This window comes from Lynx rufus, unplaced genomic scaffold, assembly GCF_022079265.1.
Source record: "Lynx rufus isolate CCGP_SWC_20201006 ecotype Redwood Valley unplaced genomic scaffold, mLynRuf1.p SCAF_26, whole genome shotgun sequence".
Lineage (NCBI taxonomy): Eukaryota > Metazoa > Chordata > Mammalia > Carnivora > Felidae > Lynx > Lynx rufus.
In genome coordinates, this window is record NW_025814841.1 from 242571 (window position 1) to 263687 (window position 21117).

Sequence of the window (21117 nt, forward strand, 5' to 3'; positions counted from 1 at the left end):
CAAGATTTAAAATCTTATAAAAATTTAACAGTATGCTGATAAGTAGCAAGACAGTGCAAGAAATGAGGTGAGAGATTACATTTCAAAGTAAGTGATCTGACCAGTTCTAAGTGACATGTGAATTTAGGGAGATTCATCCATCCTGAAAAAAATAAGTTTTATTTACTTATGAACTTCCTGAGTTCTCCCCAAATTTACCACTTATAGTCAAATGCTCACATTCCTCAAGATAGACTACGGGTCCTGTTCTCCTCCTGCACCCCCTGTGTAGCACAGGCTCAACGGTACTTACTGAATGAATGAACGAATGAAGTGAATGTGAGAAGTGGTCTAGATCCAAGTAGGGCAGACACACTCAATGTTGACCATAGAATGGAATGTAGAATGTTATTTTTAACTTGTATTTGTTTTTTCATACTTGATGTGGGTTAATCTTAAAATTACATTGCATTCTGCATTTCTCTTTTCATGGCAGTTATCATGCTTGTTAAAAATAACATGGTATTATTGAATCTTACCATGTAGCAGGCACTCTTGTGAGGACAGTTCACTTAATCCCTGCAACAACCCTAGGAGATTCTGTTATTACGCACATCTTTTATTACAAAACTTGTTGCTTGTGGAGTGCTGGGATTTGATCCTGGCAGTGGGATTTCGATGTGTGTATTCTGGCTAGTAGGCTTACAGGGCCTTTTCTAAATACTTGTTTGACGTCTGTTTCTGTCTTGGAATGTCGGTTTTATGATAGTGTCTTATCCACCCACCTAGCACAGGGATTTGTGCATATTAATGTGCACCAAATGAAAGAAGGAATTAATTAGTTAATTTCCTTAGCACACACTGATTGAAAGGAAAGAAGAGTTAAAAAGTGTGGTAGGTATCAGAGAGTTTACAAAATTCTTAGAGGCTATAGGAAGCCTATAATACATTATAAAAAAAAAACCCTGCATATTTAATGGATATAGACAGATAAGGATACAGATATAGATAGCATGTATAGCCTGCTTTTAGTTAGACTCACTTCTTTTAGCCCTAAATTTGAATAATAAAATCATCATATTCTTGGTGTGGGTTGGTACACATGTCACAATTAATACAAATATTAATACTTTTCTGCTTTTACATTAGTGGTTTTTTGTTTTTGAATGATTTCTTGTAAGTGTGCTTGTGGACACAATGGAATAGAAGAAATATTTATAGACATGAAATATGAAAGTCTATTATAATCGACATTTTATTCTGAATCACCAGCACTTTCCACATTAAAGAATGATGTAATAAGTCATGAAGGATATTGGTATCAAACTCTTTTAAATATTCATGTTTAGAAGCCACTGAGTGCAACAGTCTTCAGCATTTCCTTAATTTTGCCAAGTATGGTGAGAAATACAAAGATAAATCATAACAAGGATTATACTAATTATATATCTCATAATTGCCTTAAGATTTCAGTTTCTCTTTAAAACTTTAGTCTTCCAAATAGGTGTTTTTAGCTCTCATGTGCCCACTAGCTACCCATCTATTTTATTTTATTTTATTTTATTTTATTTTATTTTATTTTATTTTATTTTATTTATCTATTTTTTTTATTGTGGGGGCTAAAAGTGGATGTCCAAAACAAACTTTAGATTTCATTTGGATTAGTCATTCAAACTTATGTTGGCTATTCATCAAATTAGGTACTTAATTTATGGAATAAAAAATTGAATTTGCAATCCCAAGGAATCTCCTCTGAGATTACAGATGCTAGAATTGAGGTAGTATTGAGTGATTTAATTTTCCAGTAACGGCTAGCATTTTCTCCCCCAAGGTAGCAATCTACTTGAACTACATCCTAGTTGAATTTCATGATTTCTCAGTCACTTTGTCTCAGGTTAGATCTGTAGGTCCAAGGCTTAAATGGTGTGTCAGAGGGTCTGGTCTGTTACCTGCAACTCTGGTGCTGCCCTGGGGAGTAGGTAGAGGCAAATGACATTCCCTTAGGTGACAGCTCATGAAAGGTAGAGTCTCTCTTCATTTGTTGGTCAAAAAATCACATCAAGGACTGCCTCTAAGGTGTGTAGGATCCTGGGAAAATGTATTTTTGTGTGGCTCCTGGCTAACAAACAATTAGATTAAAAATATACTATGAAATTCATGGACCCATGTAACATGGAATGATTTATCAATGGACATTTAGAATAATGGATACAGAAAAGGTATTTACATATTTATTTAGTGTCTAATCAGCATAAGTAAAAATTCTTCATAGTGTCCAAATCCCATCTCTTTCTGTTGAAGTTCAGGAACCATCTTTTTGTGTTATTGTCAAATGTGCTGTTCCCAGCTAATTTTATATCTTCCACTGCAGGATAAAGGTAGAAATGCTAATATTATTCACAATGTCATGGCTCCTTAGAACTTGTTTTTATAGAAACAGTACTTTTTTTAAAGTTTATTTATTTGTTTTGAGAGAGGCAGAGATAGCACCAGTGGGGGAGAAGGGGAGAGAGAGGGAGAGAGAGAATTCCAAGCAGGCTCTGCATTGTCAGCATGGAGCCCAATGTGGGGCTCGAACCCATGAAGCCGTGAGATCATGACCTGAGCCAAAACCAAGAGTTGGACGCTTAACCGACTGAGCCATCCAGGCGGCCCTATAGAAACAATATTGATGTTTGTCTTTGAAGTTCCCTAACACCATTGAATTAATGCTGGTTGTATTATGACCCATGAGGCTGCATTATCCTGTGGGCAGTGGTTTCCAGGGACAAAGGTTATTACTTTATTTTATTGTTGATAACGTATGAAAGTTTTATCCAGTTTAACCAGGCAAATGTGAACAATATTTGTTTTCTGGCTATGTTAAATTTATCATTTGAAATTTTATAGTGTAAGAGCAATTCACTTTCCTTCATGTCTTCTTTCAAAATTGTCAGGATCATAATTGCCGTGCTCCTGGAATGTGAAGTCCTCATTGTGGAAGTCATCCAGACACTGGCTCAACTGACATGGGCACATTTGTCAGTTCTTGAGAGGGTCCTACAGGCCCTACAAGATGTCATGGTGCAGAAAGTCTAGCTGAGCCTTTCTCCTCACCTCTGCAATGACCGAAGGTGGGCCACATCACACTACTGTTGTCAGGACTCATCACCAAGCAAGTAGCCCTCTGTGGACCAATTAGAATGCTGAGGACCGAGCACCAGTCCACTTTTTGACCAGCCGGGAACTCTTCTTGACTCATGTGGGGAAGCCAAATGGTGGGAACTGCATGGCCCTTGACATATTCCATTTCTTAGCGTTTACATCTCTCTTTACAGAAGCATCAGGTTAGTTCAGAGCTCAGAAAATTTCAGAGAAGAGAAGATCACCAGTTTTTAACTTAGCAGAAAATGACTGTAGGTACACCAATTTTTGTAGGAACAGATTGAGGAAAATGGAGAAGGATGACAGTTTGCCCCCAAATGGTTTCTCTTGAACAGAACTTCTTATCCACCCTCTCTGCTGACCCCCTAAATAGAAACAGGGGTATGGGATGTGTGGCCCAGACCCAGTGCTTTCTGCTCTAGCAGTCAGCTCCTTCAGGGATGTCTCAGCTGCAGAGAGCTCCCCCTTCCAGAATTACACCCTTCTCAGGATGACTTCTATCTGCTCTGATAACCAAGGGATGGAAGGAAGAGGCTTGGCCATTTCTGCCCCATGTGGGGAACTCCAGGGAGCACAGCTCACTCCAATGTACCTTGTTGGGTTGGTGGTGGCTTTCGTATCCTGCACCATAGGTCAACTCCTCCCTCTGCTTGATCCCGTTTCCTCCCCCATCCTGTCACAGGTGCTTTTTGCTAAGAAACATCTTGCTCTCCATATTCCATCTGATCATCTGAATCCAGAGAATCCATCTGAGGTAACACTCATCAACCTACTTTTACATAGACTGGGGGGCAGTTGAAGGAAAAGGGGAGATTTCAGAGATCCTTCTGGGAAGTGTCAGGCTCCATGTTTCCATCATGGACAGTGTGGGGTTTTAGTTTATTTTTTCTTTCTTTTTCTCCCTCCCTCTCCTCCCTCCCTTTGTTTCTCCTTCTCTTCCTCTCTTCCTCTCTTGCTCCCTCTCCATCCCTCTCTCCCTCTCTCCCTTTCCTTTCCCTCTCTCTCCTTCTTTCCAGAGTGTGGCTCTGGTTGTTGATTCCTAGAGAGGAGGATATATGGCCTCACCATCACATATCACTTTAGTTCCACAGGCATTAGTTAGTTTGTACTCCAACCACACTATAAGGATTTGGAGGGCAGGAACTTGTCTTAACATTTTTTGTATTTTTCCCAGGACCAAATACAGTCTGGGCACATAATTAATACTTAATATACTCAATACTTGTTCATCTTCTTCCTCCTCCTCTTCCTTCTTTTTAGAAACTGTCCAACTTATCTAGTGCTCCAATTGCTCTGGGTTTGTATATATCCATGCCCACTGCTACAACCTGGTGTAACCACCACCTTCTCTTGCAAGGACTACTGCCTCACAGTCTTAAGATATCATCTTACTTCCTCTCTTGTGCCTCCTCAGGCTGACTTTTAGAGAGTCTCTCTAAAGATAAGTCAAATCATCTAATTCCAGTGGCTTTCTCCTAGGGCTACAGTGACATTCAGACTCCTAACTGTGGTCTAGAAAGCCCTACCTGATCTGGCTACTGCTTCCTCTCCAATGTCCACTCCTTCCACTCTCCCCCTTGTTCATGTGCTCTAGACACACTGGCCTTCTTCATCCCTTCAACATGCAAGTCTGATCCAAGTTTAGAGACTTTGTACTTGCTCTTTCTTCTTCTTAGAAGCTTCTTTCCACAGGTATCTGTCTGTGAGACTCTTCCTATTACCGAAGTCTCAGTTTACATGTCACCTCCACAGAAATGTCTTCACTGACCATTCTAATTAAAGCAGGCATGAGGACCCTCTCTCTTACATAGTTTATTTTATCATCTGCATGCACTCACCACTATCTAAAATTAGGCTATTTCTTTGGGTTTGTCTGACTCCTCTCTCTTGAATGTAAGATCCATGAGTGCAGGGGCTTAGTCATATTTTCTGCTCTATTTCTAGTGCATAGAATAGGTCTTGACATAAAGATGCTGCTCAAAAAGTACTTGCTGATGACTGAACTATCATTCATAAATGTCTCATTCGTATCTACAACTATGCCTCCTTTCCTGTTCTTAATGTTCTTTTGTATGTGTATTTTTCTTTCTCCGCTTTTTTCTTTTTCTTGATTATACTTGCCAATCCATTAGCTATTTATTATTTTTATTAGGAAAGTAATTTTTGGTTTTGTTCATCAGCAATCATGTCTCTGTTTTCTAACTTCTTAAAAAACTTCAGTCTTATGTTTCTTGGTTTTACTTTAAATTCATCAACATTTATCTCACTCCAGTATGTTTATCCAGCATGGCATATAACTCTGGGTCTCCTGTCCACTCTCTTTAACTACTTAGGATAGACAAAGCACACCTGAATGCAGAGATGAAATGTCAACAGAATGAAGTTGTTCAGACACTTGTTGATGTGTATTTCACGATCCGCCCTCTCAATGAATTTTTGTGCCAGTAAAGAGCTTTCTAGTTTTTTGCCTTTAGGCTACTCCACTGGATAATGAGCCCAACTACCAGAGTACTGGTACCAGAGTACTGGACCAGAGTACTTTACTGTTTGTCTACTGAGGTCTTAGAAACAAATTTATTCTTTGAGTACCTATGAAGTTAGGTTGTGAAGATTTATATCAAGAAATAGAGCAGAGATGCATCCCAGCCTCTACCACACCCTCTAGCCTTTCTGTCCTATGTCTGTCTGTTTTGTGTTTGGTCCTGATGAAAAGGAGTGGGATCAAGCTTTCACATCTTATGAACTCTTGACCATAGTCTGCCTTTGAGACCTAGAATGGGAGAGAGAACGACTTAGATCCCATAAGAACATGTTGGTAGACATTCTCTGATGTCATGATTCCCTATATTATTTCCTAATGTAAGAATAATATAAGGCAGAGGCAAGCTATAGAGTATTTAGTTGGGAATATCCAAGGACTTTTGGAATATGGACAGCCTGCTATGTCATCTCAGAGTAGGATTGACTAAGGTAGCACTTTCCACAGCACCCAAAGCAATGAAGTGCACATTAACTGAGGAAAAATTTACATGATTTCATTTGATTATGGACTAGGTGAAAAACTTGAAAAATCCATCTTTTTACTTATGCTCTTTGTGCTGAAACTCATTCTAGTTTTATAAACTTTTCCTTTTTGGTCACAAAGGTAATGAGAAATCCATTTCCTGGAAGCAGATTCCAAAATAGAAGCTAAGAACAATAATGAATTAATAAGGAAAGCACACACTTTGATACCCAAATAGCTTACTGAAGAGAGTAAAAACCAGACTCATTGTTTGCATTTCTTCTTAAAATTGTAAAAACACATACCTATGGACTATAAGTCTTTTGTTTTAATTTTTGGTTTTCTTCAACCTGTAAAATGATTCACACAATGGGGGCATTATAGCTAGCCTTAAAAATATAGAAACTATGTATTAACATATACACATATTTATACATATATTTATATAAATACATGCCTATACATATATATCTCAGATATAAAATATAATGTATATCTCAAATGTGTATGAACAAGTTATGTGAGGCATAACCAAGTTGTCAGAGCAATAATACTGTCGTTTAAAACAGACCCCTGTACGTGCTTTGCTTTTTCAGAAAGTTGGAAATCAATCCTTGGAATTGAATTTTATCATACAACTTCTATGTAATTCTAGCCTACAGTTTATTTCATAGAGAAAAAGCATAATTCAGAGCTGTTCTTCTCAACCATGAGCTTATCTCATGGGAAGTGGAGAAATATTTGACCGTGAACTTTCCAAAGCCGTGGTAAACTTATTCATATCAAATGTGGCCCAACCACAGCATCTGATGCTTTTTAGCTACTTTGTCATGTAATAGCATTCTCTCCACTGTCTCTGCCATATGGATCCCTCTGGTTTGACTCAATTCATTGGAGTAAGGTGCTTTTAATGCAGGTAATTAATACAAAAAGGTTTGGGAGTGTGTGTTATCCCAATATATGCATTTATTGAGAAGAGCCTTTCTCTTCTGCCCCATGCAGTTTATGATATATTCATGTTTCTGATAAATTTTGGCTTAAGTCAACAGAAGCAGGGAAGAGAAGAATGTGTGGCTATTCAGGGTAAGGGGGGAAAGGTTCAGATTGACATGGGAGCGGAGAGTAAGGAGGGGGAGACATGGGGAGGGCTGACATTAAAGTTGGAAAAGAAAAATGTAGCCAGCTCATGGAGAGATCTGATTCCCGGATTTTAGACTGTATCATGTTAAATATAGTTGATCCTCATTATTCATGGATTATGTATTTTCAAATCTGCTTCTTAGATAAAATTCATTTATACCCCCCACCCCCTGCCAAATCAATATGGTCTTTGCAGTCATAATGAGACATACATAGAAGGGCAAAAAAATTGAGTCCCCAGAACAAGCTGAAGCTTTACTTTCTTGTTTCTCAGATTGTAAACTGATCTTAGAATTGTCAAAACACACATAGACTATACGTCTTCTGTTTTAATTTTTGGATCCTTTCATAGTATATCTAGTGCCATGGTTTGCGCATTTTTTGTGCTTTTTGTTGGTGATTTCACTGTTTAAAATGGCCCCCAAGAATAGTGCTGGGGTACTATCTAGAGTACATACAGGCAAGAAATCTATGGTGTAACTTATGGAGAAAATACATGTGTTAGATAGTGTTCAGTAGGCTTTGTTTAGGCATCAGTTACTGTGCTGTTGTTAGTTTAATGTTAATGAATCAACAATGTATATATTAAATAAGATGATTTTTTTTAAAAAAAATGTTTATTCATTTTGAGAGGGGGGCGTGGGGGAGGAGCAGAAAGAGAGGGAGAGAGAAAGTCTCAAGCAGGCTCCTTGCTGTCAGCACAGAGCACTCAATCTTGTGAGATCATGATCTGTGCAGAAATCAAGAGTCAGATGCCCAACTGACTGAGCCACCCAGTTGCCCCTAAATAAGATGTTTTTAAAGAAAATCATACATACAAGATTACATATTGGTCAACTGATGACAATTCTGTGACCAGAGGCCTAACAGAACCTAATCCTGTGTATCTTCTACAAGGAATGCTTCCATATTCACTAATTCATCGTGCCTGGTAACTTCACAGAACATTATCTATCATGACTGATAAGAATTGCTTATAACTTTTTTTCTAAAAAAATTTTTTTAATGTTTATTTATTTTTGAGAGAGAGACAGAGTGCAGGCAGGGGAGGGGCAAAGAGAGGATGGGGGGGGACACAGAATCCGAAGCAGGCTGCAGGCTCTGAGCTGTCAGCACACAGCCTGACGCGGGGCTCGAACTCACGAACCGTGAGATCATGACCTGAGCCAAAGTTGGAGGCTTAACTGACTGAGCCACCCAGGTGCCCCGCTTGTAACTTTTTTTTCCAAATACAATGGGAAGTCACTGAAAGGTTTAAAGCAGGATATGTGCTCTATAGCATTAATGTGCATGTCTGTGCCCATTTTGAAGACACAAGCAAGAGATGTCAAACTGCATGTTTCAAATAGCATTTAAAGTTTTGTTATACATGCTAAGTGAAATAAGCCATACAGAGAAAGACAGATACCATATGGTTTCACTCTTATGTGGATCCTGAGAAACTTAACAGGAACCCATGGGGGAGGGGAAGAAAAAAAAAAAAAGGACGTTAGAGTGGGAGAGAGCCAAAGCATAAGAGACTGTTAAAAACTGAGAACAAACTGAGGGTTGATGGGGGGTGGGAGGGAGGGGCGGGTGGGTGATGGGTATTGAGGAGGGCACCTTTTGGGATGAGCACTGGGTGATGTATGGAAACCAATTTGTCAATAAACTTCATATAAAAAAAAAAAATAAAGTTTTGTTATACAGAGTATTGCAATCTGTAGTGGGCCCAGTATTCTAACTGTAGTTCATGGGCACATATGCACACACACATACCCTCATTCAACTAGATATAGTAGCTTCTCTAGCTGCTTTGTTATCTCATTCAACAAATACTTTTGAGCACCTTTTGTGTGCGAGGCATGGTTTTAAGGACTTAAGATTGAATGGTAGACACAAAATCCTTTCATCTATGGATCTTATGGTCTAGTGCAATAGTTCTCAATCCTGGGTGCACATAAAATTTTCTGAGAAATACATTAAAAATCCTGATGCCACACTCTACCCCCAAATCAATTATCTATGGGTGAGACCAAGGCATCAAGTATTTGTTAAAGTTCCCCAAATGATTCTGCTGTATGACCAAGATTGAGAACTGCCATTCTAGTGTAAAAACAACCACTCAAATGGCTCTTGTTTTGTGTCAGGCATAGTTTTAAGCACTCTACATATAAGGTGTCTTTTAATTGCCACAGTAAACTCCTGAGTTAGGTACTATTACATCCCCACTTGACAGATCAGAAAACTGATACACAGAGAAGTTGAGTATGTTGTCCAAGCTTGCAGAGTTAGTAAGTATCAGAATCACACCTGGGAAGTCAGGATTCAGCGCCCTGCTATTAACTTCTCCTCCATGTTACCTTGCCCTCAGTTGTTCAGGCCCGGGCCCTGACCTGAGCCAATCGATAATCTTCTCTCGGAACTTTAAATGACAGGAACGGTGGGCGTGGGAAGCTAGACAGGTTTTAGAGGGTATAATGCTTCCTTATGAAGGCTTCTTGCACTAGAGATGAAGGTATCACGAATTAGGAAGCATAGCTGATGAACACCAGAAGCATTCAAGACCCTCATTTTAGCTGTTTCTAAGGCCCAACCAGATCCCTGCTCTTCTTGTGATTTGTCTCTATGAACTTCAGTTGAATTCTGTCAACCATCAAATTCTCATTTTTTTTACTAAGCTAGTTCAAGTTAGAAGCTGTTTGTGAATAAAAGTATCCATAGTTCATTGGTTATATTCTCTAAATACCATATGTAGTACACTCAAGGAACAATGCTAAATAAGCTTATTATCAACTCTATATCCATGACTCCATCACGATCCCAGAGATCTCTCAATCTGTGATGTTGAGACAGTTGCCTAACCTATAACACAAATAGCAAGCAGTGTCTTCACATGCTTCACACAAATAGCATCCGGTTTCTCTTGAGGAGCTAATATCTCTTTTTTTTTTTATATATGAAATTTATTGACAAATTGGTTTCCATACAACACCCAGTGCTCATCCCAAAAGGTGCCCTCCTCAATACCCATCACTTACCCTCCCCTCCCTCCCACCCCCCATCAACCCTCAGTTTGTTCTCAGTTTTTAACAGTCTCTTATGCTTTGGCTCTCTCCTACTCTAACCTCTTTTTTTTTTTTTTCTTCCCCTCCCCCATGGGTTCCTGTTAAGTTTCTCAGGATCCACACAAGAGTGAAACCATATGGTATCTGTCTTTCTCTGTATGGCTTATTTCACTTAGCATAACACTCTCCAGTTCCATCCACGGTGCTACAAAGGGCCATATTTCATTTTTTCTCATTGCCACGTAGTACTCCATTGTGTATATAAACCACAATTTCTTTATCCATTCATCAGTTGATGGACATTTAGGCTCTTTCCATAATTTGGCTATTGTTGACAGTGCTGCTATGAACATTGGGATACAAGTGCCCCTATGCATCAGTACTCCTGTATCCCTTGGATAAATTCCTAGCAGTGCTATTGCTGGGTCATAGGGTAGGTCTATTTTTAATTTTCTGAGGAACCTCCACACTGCTTTCCAGAGCGGCTGCACCAATTTGCATTCCCACCAACAGTGCAAGAGGGTTCCCGTTTCTCCACATCCTCTCCAGCATCTATAGTCTCCTGATTTGTTCATTTTGGCCACTCTGGCGTGAGGTGATATCTGAGTGTGGTTTTGATTTGTATTTCCCTGATAAGGAGCGACGCTGAACATCTTTTCATGTGCCTGTTGGCCATCTGGATGTCTTCTTTAGAGAAGTGTCTATTCATGTTTTCTGCCCATTTCTTCACTGGGTTATTTGTTTTTCGGGTGTGGAGTTTGGTGAGCTCTTTATAGATTTTAGATACTAGCCCTTTGTCCGATATGTCATTTGCAAATATCTTTTCCCATTCCGTTGGTTGCCTTTTAGTTTTGTTGGTTGTTTCCTTTGCTGTGCAGAAGCTTTTTATCTTCATAAGGTCCCAGTAATTCACTTTTGCTTTTAATTCCCTTGCCTTTGGGGATGTGTCGAGTAAGAGATTGCTATGGCTGAGGTCAGAGAGGTCTTTTCCTGCTTTCTCCTCTAAGGTTCTGATGGTTTCCTGTCTCACATTTAGGTCCTTTATCCATTTTGAGTTTATTTTTGTAAATGGTGTGAGAAAGTGGTCTAGTTTCAACCTTCTGCATGTTGCTGTCCAGTTCTCCCAGCACCATTTGTTAAAGAGGCTGTCTTTTTTCCATTGGATGTTCTTTCCTGCTTTGTCAAAGATGAGTTGGCCATACGTTTGTGGGTCTAGTTCTGGGGTTTCTATTCTATTCCATTGGTCTGTGTGTCTGTTTTTGTGCCAATACCATGCTGTCTTGATGATTACAGCTTTGTAGTAGAGGCTAAAGTCTGGGATTGTGATGCCTCCTGCTTTGGTCTTCTTCAAAATTCCTTTGGCTATTCGGGGCCTTTTGTGGTTCCATATGAATTTTAGGATTGCTTGTTCTAATTTCGAGAAGAATGCTGGTGCAATTTTGATTGGGATTGCATTGAATGTGTAGATAGCTTTGGGTAGTATTGACATTTTGACAATATTTATTTTTCCAATCCATGAGCAGGGAATGTCTTTCCATTTCTTTAAATCTTCTTCAATTACCTTCATAAGCTTTCTATAGTTTTCAGCATACAGATCCTTTACATCTTTGGTTAGATTTATTCCTAGGTATTTTATGCTTCTTGGTGCAATTGTGAATGGGATCATTTTCTTTATTTGTCTTTCTGTTGCTTCATTGTTAGTGTATAAGAATGCAACTGATTTCTGTACATTGATTTTGTATCCTGCAACTTTGCTGAATTCATGTATCAGTTCTAGCAGACTTTTGGTGGAGTCTATCGGATTTTCCATGTATAATAAAGGAGCTAATATCTCTTAAGAGTGACTTCTGGTGCTCTTGGGCAGGTGGCCTTCCAGGATGCCATCCTATTAGTAAATATTTCAGCCCTTGCTGAATCCCGGATCTGGAGAAATCTTTCCATAGCCTAGGTTTTAGCTCCATAAATAATTAAGAACAAATAACATGCCTTTATGCAGAATCCTTTATTCTTTGTTTTGATTTTAAATGAAAGCCTCCTACTATATTATTTCCAGACTATACACTGATTGACATCAAGGCAATACTGTGTATTCAGATCATTGTGTGTAGCATGGAGTCTGCTTAATTGTCAGACTGTAGAATATATTATTTTGTTCCCCTGTGGCATGTAAGAGTGAGTTTTACACAGCCTCTTGTCCAACTTAAAAAAAGATTCCATCTCTAGATGATGCTGTTTTAGATAAATAGCAAAATCGGTAGGAGATGAGCTAGCCTTCAGTGGAACATGTATTTACAGTTTAAATACATTCTGGGATTACTTTCTCTTCTGTAACTTCAGAAATAACTACAGGAGCCCAGAAGACCTTATTAAAAATATTGAAGTACACAGCATTTATAAAATCTTTCTCCTACTGGAAACATTCTAGCTCCAACCTACTGACTCCCAGTATTGTAAAATATTGACTTCTTTATCTATTTTCTGTTTCTATAGCCCTCTCCTTCAGTATACTACAATTTGATTTGTATTTAAGAAATTGTCAATATTATATTGTTAACCTTTTATGATTATGAATCCCTGAATGGGCTTGTCCTTGAACCTTACCAGTCTGTACAGGTGGCAAGGAATTCAAGTGTGAGGTTTCTCCCTCAGCTTCCGTGCACTATGAACCATTGTGCACCAGCAGGTGGCAGCAAAAATAAATAAACTCAGCTAAAGAGTGTATTACAAAGACTCAGAGAAATGATGCCCTTTATCTAAATCTTTCAGTTTCCCAATTCCTATCTTTCCTATTTCATTCCTATCTACGTTATTTTGCAGAATAATTTGCTGATGTAGCAATATTAGTGAAAGACAATCCTTCACCCTGGCTATAATGAAAAGCTGAATTCATTAAGGAGATTACAATGGGTGGCCCAGAAAAGGTGGTAGAGAGGTGAGTAGAAGATGCAGAGAGTAGTGATTTGTCAGGACTGGTGGGGAAAGGGATTGCAGGTCCTAGGGGCAGTAGGCACCTGCAGTCTCTTCCCCATGGTGTGGCTGAGTGAAGGCAAAATACACGGGTGGGTTTTGGATAAGTGTGGAAGCAATCGGGGAGGATGGATAACCGGGGATGCCAAGGCCATGTTTTGTGCTACACAATATTATTGGGATCTTCATCTGAACCTAGTGTAGGAGAAGTCCCTGAATAATGGGACTGAAATGAAGACTGAATGTCTTGATAACACAACGTGATATGTGCTCGAATCTCAGATTTATTTAGATTCAGAGAAAATAAAGTTCAATGACATTATCTTAGACTTTCAAGCTTACAGTGCAGGTTCTATCCTGTGTACAATCTTGGATTTTGGTTCTGCAGAAACAACTTGTCTCATAACGGGTAGGGTTGCAACTCTGTTCTAGCAACTTCTTCTCTTGATGCAAAGTAAAGATATTTTTCATCCCTCCCTGGGGTGGTCAGTGAAGGAACAGGTGCTCCTACCAGTCACTGAGCGCCCTTCTATTTTAATTCTTGTGACAAGTGAACACAGGAAACAAATAGGCCTGGCTTTGAGACATTATCTGTACCCAAACCATTCCCATCCACAGCCTCAGCTCACAGACTAAGAAACTTGGGATGCAAGAATTGCATTTTTCCACTTAAAAAAAAATTACAGTTTTCCACTTAAGACCTTTAAAAATGAAATCCATATTAACAAACTTAACTCCCACAACTGGCCCCCAAATTTTTAAGAAGACTTGTCTTCTCACTGATATTCTTTGCTCTTTGTCTTTTCACTGATACTCAATTCTTTGATATTAAAAGAGGAATACTTATAAGTTTCCAATAAAAAATTGTTGTAAGTCTGTACTTGGTTGCTATCAATAAGTGTCAATTAAGTGGTGAAATGATATGCAAAACTTTAGTTACAAAAATCATCCCTACAGCACCTAAATTCAGAGAATCTAAACTATAAGAAGATAAGTTTCTCTCACTGAAGATGCAATGCACTGAATTCTTCACCTGTGTTCATCCTTGAAGGCAATACTTTTATTATCTTTATTGAAAACCCCTTGGATAAAGGTGACCAGCACAAATAAAAAATCAAGAGGGGTGCCTGGGTGGCTCAGTTGGTTAAGCGTCTGACTTTGGCTCAGGTCATAATCTCACAGTCCATGAATTTGAGCCCTGCGTCGGTCTCTGTGATGATAGCTCAGGGCCTGGAGCCTGCTTCATATTCTGTGTTTCCCTCTCTCTCTTCCCCTCCCCTGCTCATGCTCTGTCTCTCTATGTCTCAAAACTAAATAAAAACATTTTTAAAAAAGTTTTTAAAAATCAAGATATGTATCAGCAAGGATTAAAAATAAATGAAAGAAACCACTTCTGTGATTTGGGAAAACTGGGATCACACAGCCTTCTATAAAATCTGAAAACCTATAAAAATCTCACTGCAAATATTTCTGGTATAATCTTAAAACCAAGTACTATACTCTGATCAGCATTCTGAAATTTAGCCAGTAGGGGGCAGTCAAAGAGTGACTCATGGAATTTAACTTAATCCAGGCTCTATACACAGTTCTTGAAGAATTGCTTCAAGTAAGCAAGCATCCCTAACTCTTTAAAAATCCTGTGTCTTCATTATATCACTTCTGGGTTCTGAATTTACATTATACTTATAACAATGCTTTTTTCCCCCGACAAAGTATTGTTTTCCTTCAAATTATTTAGGATCTGAAATTTGTGAAATATTGCTCCTATCTTTAACTTAATGTGGCCTACGCTGTTTTTCAAAAGACTCACTGTAGAACAGAAAATGACCATTTTTTCCCTGTATCTGTCAAAAATCTAAATTTAGAAATGTTGAATGAAGTATTTATAGAGTGTGAGTTGAATTGGATAAAGAAAGATACATAAAGATAAAGAAAGATACATTAACCTTCTACTGTTTAGAGTCATATCAAAAAATTTGAACTCTTGGTTTTAATTCCCCTTACCTAATGCCCCTTTGGGGAGGATTTCTGGTCCTCGCAGAAGAGAACTGTATGGAACTTGGCATGTTTACAGGACTGCAGCGTCAAGTGACTCCTAATTTGTATCCAGTTTGCACCCCCAGAGGAATCAGGCAAGTATTAGAACCAAGGACTTCAAATGAAGATGATATGAAGTTGTTTTAAAAATGGGTGAAAGTTCAAGACTGACTTTAAAAATTTGTTTCAAAGGTTGGTTTCACATGCTAGTTGGAACAGAAATCAGGCAACATATTCATCTTCAGTCCAACCCACCAAACAACTTGATGCCACTGTGTGCTAGTCCCTGTGTCTATCGCTGATGGAAGAAGGGAACGGGATATACCCAAGACAGGCAACAGCCATCGTGGAAGTTGTTGTGGGGCACACTTCTTTCTCACCCTGATGGAATGTGATGCTTTTTGTGGCAGCAGTTTGCAAAGCATGGCGAGTCCTATTCTCCCCACTCTCCCATCCCCTAAACCACCAGCAGCAGCATTACCTGGGCACTTGTCAGAAATGCAAATCAATAATGCTGTGTGTGGAGCCCAGCAATCTGTGTTTTAACAAGCCCTCCAGATGATTCTGTTGGGTGCTCAAGTTTGATACTTGAGCCACTCTACTGCCTCTCAGCAGGTAGAGCAACCTGCACTCTTAGTAAGAAAGATAATATTATGGCTTTTAACAACAGGATTCCCTGCCTTTTCAGCTGATTTGGAAACCAGGCAGGGAAGAGGGAAGGTGTTCAGTGGACCCCTTTGAGGACCCTAATGAAATTCAGGATCCAGCAGAGGAGATAGATTTATATGAAGTTTAAGTTTAAACCAGTGTAATTCTCACAGTCTTAACACAACTACTATGTCAAAAGAACCCATCTGTCTCTTTGCAATATAAAAAAGTTGTGTTTTTTGTTTCTTTCTTCAGTTTTTCCTTCTTTACTTTGCTTGGTCTCAGAAATAGCAATCTGATCCTTAGAGCAAAATTAGACATTTTATATTGAGAAAAAACAAGCTGTCACACATCTTCTTTTACTTTAAGAAATTTCTTTCTCAGAATGTTTTAAGAAAACTTGAAGGATGGATCCATTTAATACTTACTAGAATATGTCAGAAACTGATAACCCAAGAATGTTTTGCGTGACTTCTTTTGGAATCTTTGCATTATAAAGACAACACAGGCTTTACCTGCAGTTGAAAATTAAAATTCCTGCTCCACTTCTCTTTGTTAATCTAAATCCTGCCAGTCCCTTGCTGCCTGGTGTGAATTTTCTTTTCATTGACTATCTCAGTCACTAGAGACCCCCTTCTTCTCTGATGCCCATAGAACTCATGGCCTGGTCTTCTTGCCTGACACTTCACCTGTGCTCCTTCATCAATAACTCATCCATTGACTTAACTTTTGAATCCATCATTTTAAAAACTTCTCATAGAGACATAACATAAATTGGAGAATTGGGGAAAATGGAGAGTGATTGCTAAAGGGGGCGGGGTTTCTTTATGGAGTGATGAACATATTCCAAAATTGATTGTGGTGGTGGTTGCACAATTGTGTAAATATACTAAAAATGACTGAACCACACATTTTACCTGAGTGAGTTATAGGGTATGTGAAATATACTCAACAAATTGTTGAGTGTTGAAATATACTCAACAAATTGCTGAGTGTTGAGTATGTGAAATATACTCAACATATTGTTGATTGTTATTGAAAACAATCTCATTTGATAAAGGCTAGAGTGATACACATGCAAGACATTTCAATGTTTGGATGTAGAGACTGATAGATCTGTCTCCATGACCTGTGATAACTTACAGAATATAAAGGGGAATTTGAAGTCATGAACATCTTTACAGAAAAACTCATAATCGTTGTCTCCTCCATCTCCCTTGCCCATAGATGTATACGAACCATGCTCAATCTTGTTCTACTTCTGGGAAGATTTTATTTCTAAATTCCAAACCATTTCCATATACAGAAGACTTTTCTTAAAAATGGATTTATCAGTTAAGATGGAAGGCTTGGTGTCCTATTTAAAAACATGCTGAAGAAATGGAGGCAGTGCACTCGCGTCCTGAGTCTCTGGCTTCAATAGTATTTGAATGCAACAGACCCGGGGACTCCCTTCCTTGCCCCTGTTCCCATACCCCAACCTCCCCCAGTTGCCATTCCACCTTTCCTTGCCTAGAGACCAGCCAAAACCGTTTTCTGTGGTTAGCTCCTTATTGTCTTCTGCGAACCATGAGCTTCTAGATTCGTCAGCAGTATCCACCAAGACGGAGACCGCGGTCAGCAACCTGGTCAACCTGCGTGTGCAGGCCTGCTACACTTACCTCTCTCTGGGTGTCTATTTGCACTGCAAGAGGTAGCTGTGCAGGGTGCTGGCCGCTTCTTCAGAGTTGACGGAGGAACAGCAGGAGGGCGCGGAGCGAACCGCCAGGTGGCAGCACCCTCTGCCAGGACCTGCAAGAGCCCTCCCAAGGGGAGGGGGAGTAAAGCTGTGGACTCCACAGAGCCGCCCTGGCCCCAAAGAAAATCCTAAATCAGGCCCTTTGGGATATGCACGGCCTGGATTCTGCCCGCTCAGACCCCATCTCTGTGACTTCCTGGAGAGCCACTTCCTAGATGAGGAGGTGAAACTCATCAAGGAGATGGGCAATCACCTCTGACCTCCCAGGCTGGCTATCAACTGTGTCTCTTAAAGGCTCAGCCTCGAGTATGACTAGGAGCCTCGGAGCCCAGCAGACACTGAGGGACACTGTGCTGCATCACTCCTGGTGTCAGGGCTTCTGTCAGAGCCTATCCAGGTAATCACTAGGCAGCTTTCAGCCACTCTGGAGCCCTCTCCCAAGAAGTGGACCAAATGGAAGCAATAAAGTGTCTTGCCAAAAAAATAAAAAATAAGGAAGAAAAAGAAAAAAAATGGAGAAAGTTGCGTAGTATGTTACTGACAACCACATCAGTCTACTCTGTTATTAAAAATGGTTGATATTTCTTGTTTATTATCTTTGTTTTACACATGAGGAAAGTGAGAAATGAGACTTTAAGCCCAAAGTCACTCTGCCTTTAAGTGACAAAGCCAGTTGTGAACAGTCCATATCCAGAGCCTCGGTGCTTAGCCATCACCCTTTGCTGCCTCCCAGAGTAGACCTTTATGTGAATGAGCTTCCCTATTGCCAAGGCACGTTCCCTGTGCAGATGGGAAAAGAACACAGAGTTGAAGTGTCTGCTAAAATGGAAAAATAAAAAAACAGAAACACAAGATTATGACAAAATACTGGGTTAGAGTATGTTCAAATTCTAGCTACTTAATAGGCTCAATCAACATGAGCATTGTTCCTCATTTATAAACCTGGAAGCATGCTGTCCATTACAGGATATAATGAGGATTAATAATGATAATGTGTGTGAAAGTAAGTTATTACCCTGTGGATACCCAGTAAATGTTCGATTTGTAAGTGCATGAATACATAGTGCATATTTTGCCAATCATTCAGGTCCTCTTTTATTTACATATAATGCTTTGTGGCAGAAATTCAATTTGCTTTATAAATGTTTTATTACTCATAACCCAGATGTTATGAAGTTGGGACAAGTATCTACAAAATTTGTAAAGTTTGTGGAAACAGTACTGAGGAGACACAAACAAGAAATCATTCTTATTTTAGCGTTTTCATGTATTCATGCTATTACTAGTGTTAGTACTATACTTTCTATCACTTAATTATCAATTCTGCAATATTTGCTATATTCTTTCCTAAGTAATTCTTATGATTTAGGCATTATAGATAGAGCCAGCCATGAATGAGACAGACCAGGGCCATCGCGGTATTTACCTTTTTAGAAGGGAGGAGAGAAAGACAGTAACAAGTGAAATGAACAAATGAACAAGAGAAACTCTGCTATTGATGAGTGCTAATGGGTTTACTGAAAGGATTTAGTTTGGAATGGGATTAAGCCAGTTCTCATGGTTCATTTTGCTGATCCTAAAAGACAATTGGACACTTACTGGTGAAGTGTTGCTCTTGCTACAAAAAATGTCAGCTGTGTTGCTATAGAGAATCTTGAATAAGTTTCTTTATAATCAGAGAACTATGTAACAATAATAGTCTATTTTTGCAAAGTACTTTAGAGGGCTGAAAGTTCCTTAATGTGTGGGCACTAATAGAATGACTTGATTTTGTTTTTATTAAAGGCGAAGGTGCTGAACTCAGTAGTGCTACCTCAATGGTACCTGTGAGCAGCCACTACTACCTCTGAGCGCAACCCAATCAGTTAAGGAAGTCTGATCAGTAACATGGTCATTTCTCTATGTTCTTGCCAGAAAAAGGTGCTCATTTCCCCCCTTCATCTATTCCAGAGAAAGTTTTATTGTTCTTCTGACTGACTAATCATCTTTTTATCTTCAAAGTGCAGGTACAGCAAGGTAGGTGTAATGTGTCAGATGCACTTTGGGACCCTGATGTCTGGTGGATGGGGGGCAGGGGTAGGGAGGATGATGTCCTGTGAACTTAAAAGGCAAATTCATTTCTATGCCTATGTAGTTCTGAGACTTCGGTTCTCTTCGAGTGACTATTATTGTGTGTGTCTTGTGTGGCCACTTTTCACAGTAATTGACTTAAGAGGGAATGAATCCATGGACTCAGTTGAAATTTGGCCTGTAAGAGGTGAGAGGTCAGCACACAACATTTTCTATCTATTGTATTGCTTCCTCCCACCCCTTGGACCATGGACAAAAGGAAACTCTTCTGAAAGGCATCTGTTAAAAAACACATCTGTAAGTAGTATCAGTAATACCAGCCTGTATCTTGGAAAGAGGATGCTTTCTTCAATGCATCACATGTGTTTACTTTCACTTTAGAGGAGAGTACAACCTCCTTACTTTTTGTTATTTTCCATCTTTCTGTCCCTTGCTTTTTTTTTTTAATGACATTTCATTTGAAGGTTATCAAATCACTGTGTGAATATTCAGATCCCACTGAATTAAATGTAAATGTTTCAGGTTACCGATGTACTAAGTTCAAGTTACAAAGCAGAGTTGGATAGGCCGAACCATGTGAAATTGTTATTTTGTAGGTTAAAAACTGTTAAATGCTAGCAATGTAATAGCATTCAACATTAATCAGACAAGCTAAGGTAAGTTTTCAATTTTATTCAATTTTTACATAGACCAACACAGTTGTAATTGACCCAGTAAAGCAAAATAAATAGAAATCTCTGTAAGTTGTGTTTAAAATAAAAACGAATGGGCTTCTACCTCTGTTGCCATTTAGAAAGTAAGTGTAGTGTATAACTAGGGAAGCCCGAGGGTGAAATCCAGAGAATAGAGGATTAGTGGGTCATTTCACATATTAGGCTTTCCATTTCTGATTACCTCACTTTTGTTCAGCAGGAGCTAGCACTGTGATTTACAGACAATGAATGATCCATATATATCCACTTGGTTGATCTGTAGGAGGTACTTTTGCTTATGCATTAACAACTTATCTGTGTTTTCTGCCTTAAGAAAATGCTACTGGAAGCTGAGTGTAATAGGGGTTGGGCAACTAAGGTAGATGCAGTATAGTGGATTCAACCTCAAGTTTGCTTGGGTCATGTAACCAGAGTTACTGCTAAGTTAGGAACTGAATTTGATGCTGCTGTTTTGATAGTCTCCAAATGAAAACTACCTCTGAGCAGGAAACCCTGGCTAGTTTTTTCTTGTTTCCCTCAGGAAGGCCTTTGAACATAATAGGTGCTTAGTGCTCACTGAGTTGAACTAAGATTAGAGATAATTTGTAGCGCACACCAAAGACAAGGCAGCATTCAATAAAGGGACTGATT

At 39.2% G+C, this 21117-nt stretch overlaps 1 pseudogene; it reads left to right on the plus strand.

The window, feature by feature from the left end:
* The first annotated feature begins 17396 nt into the window (after positions 1 to 17396).
* Positions 17397 to 17963, plus strand: LOC124518965 (ferritin light chain-like; annotated as a pseudogene).
* The last annotated feature ends 3154 nt before the right edge of the window (positions 17964 to 21117 follow it).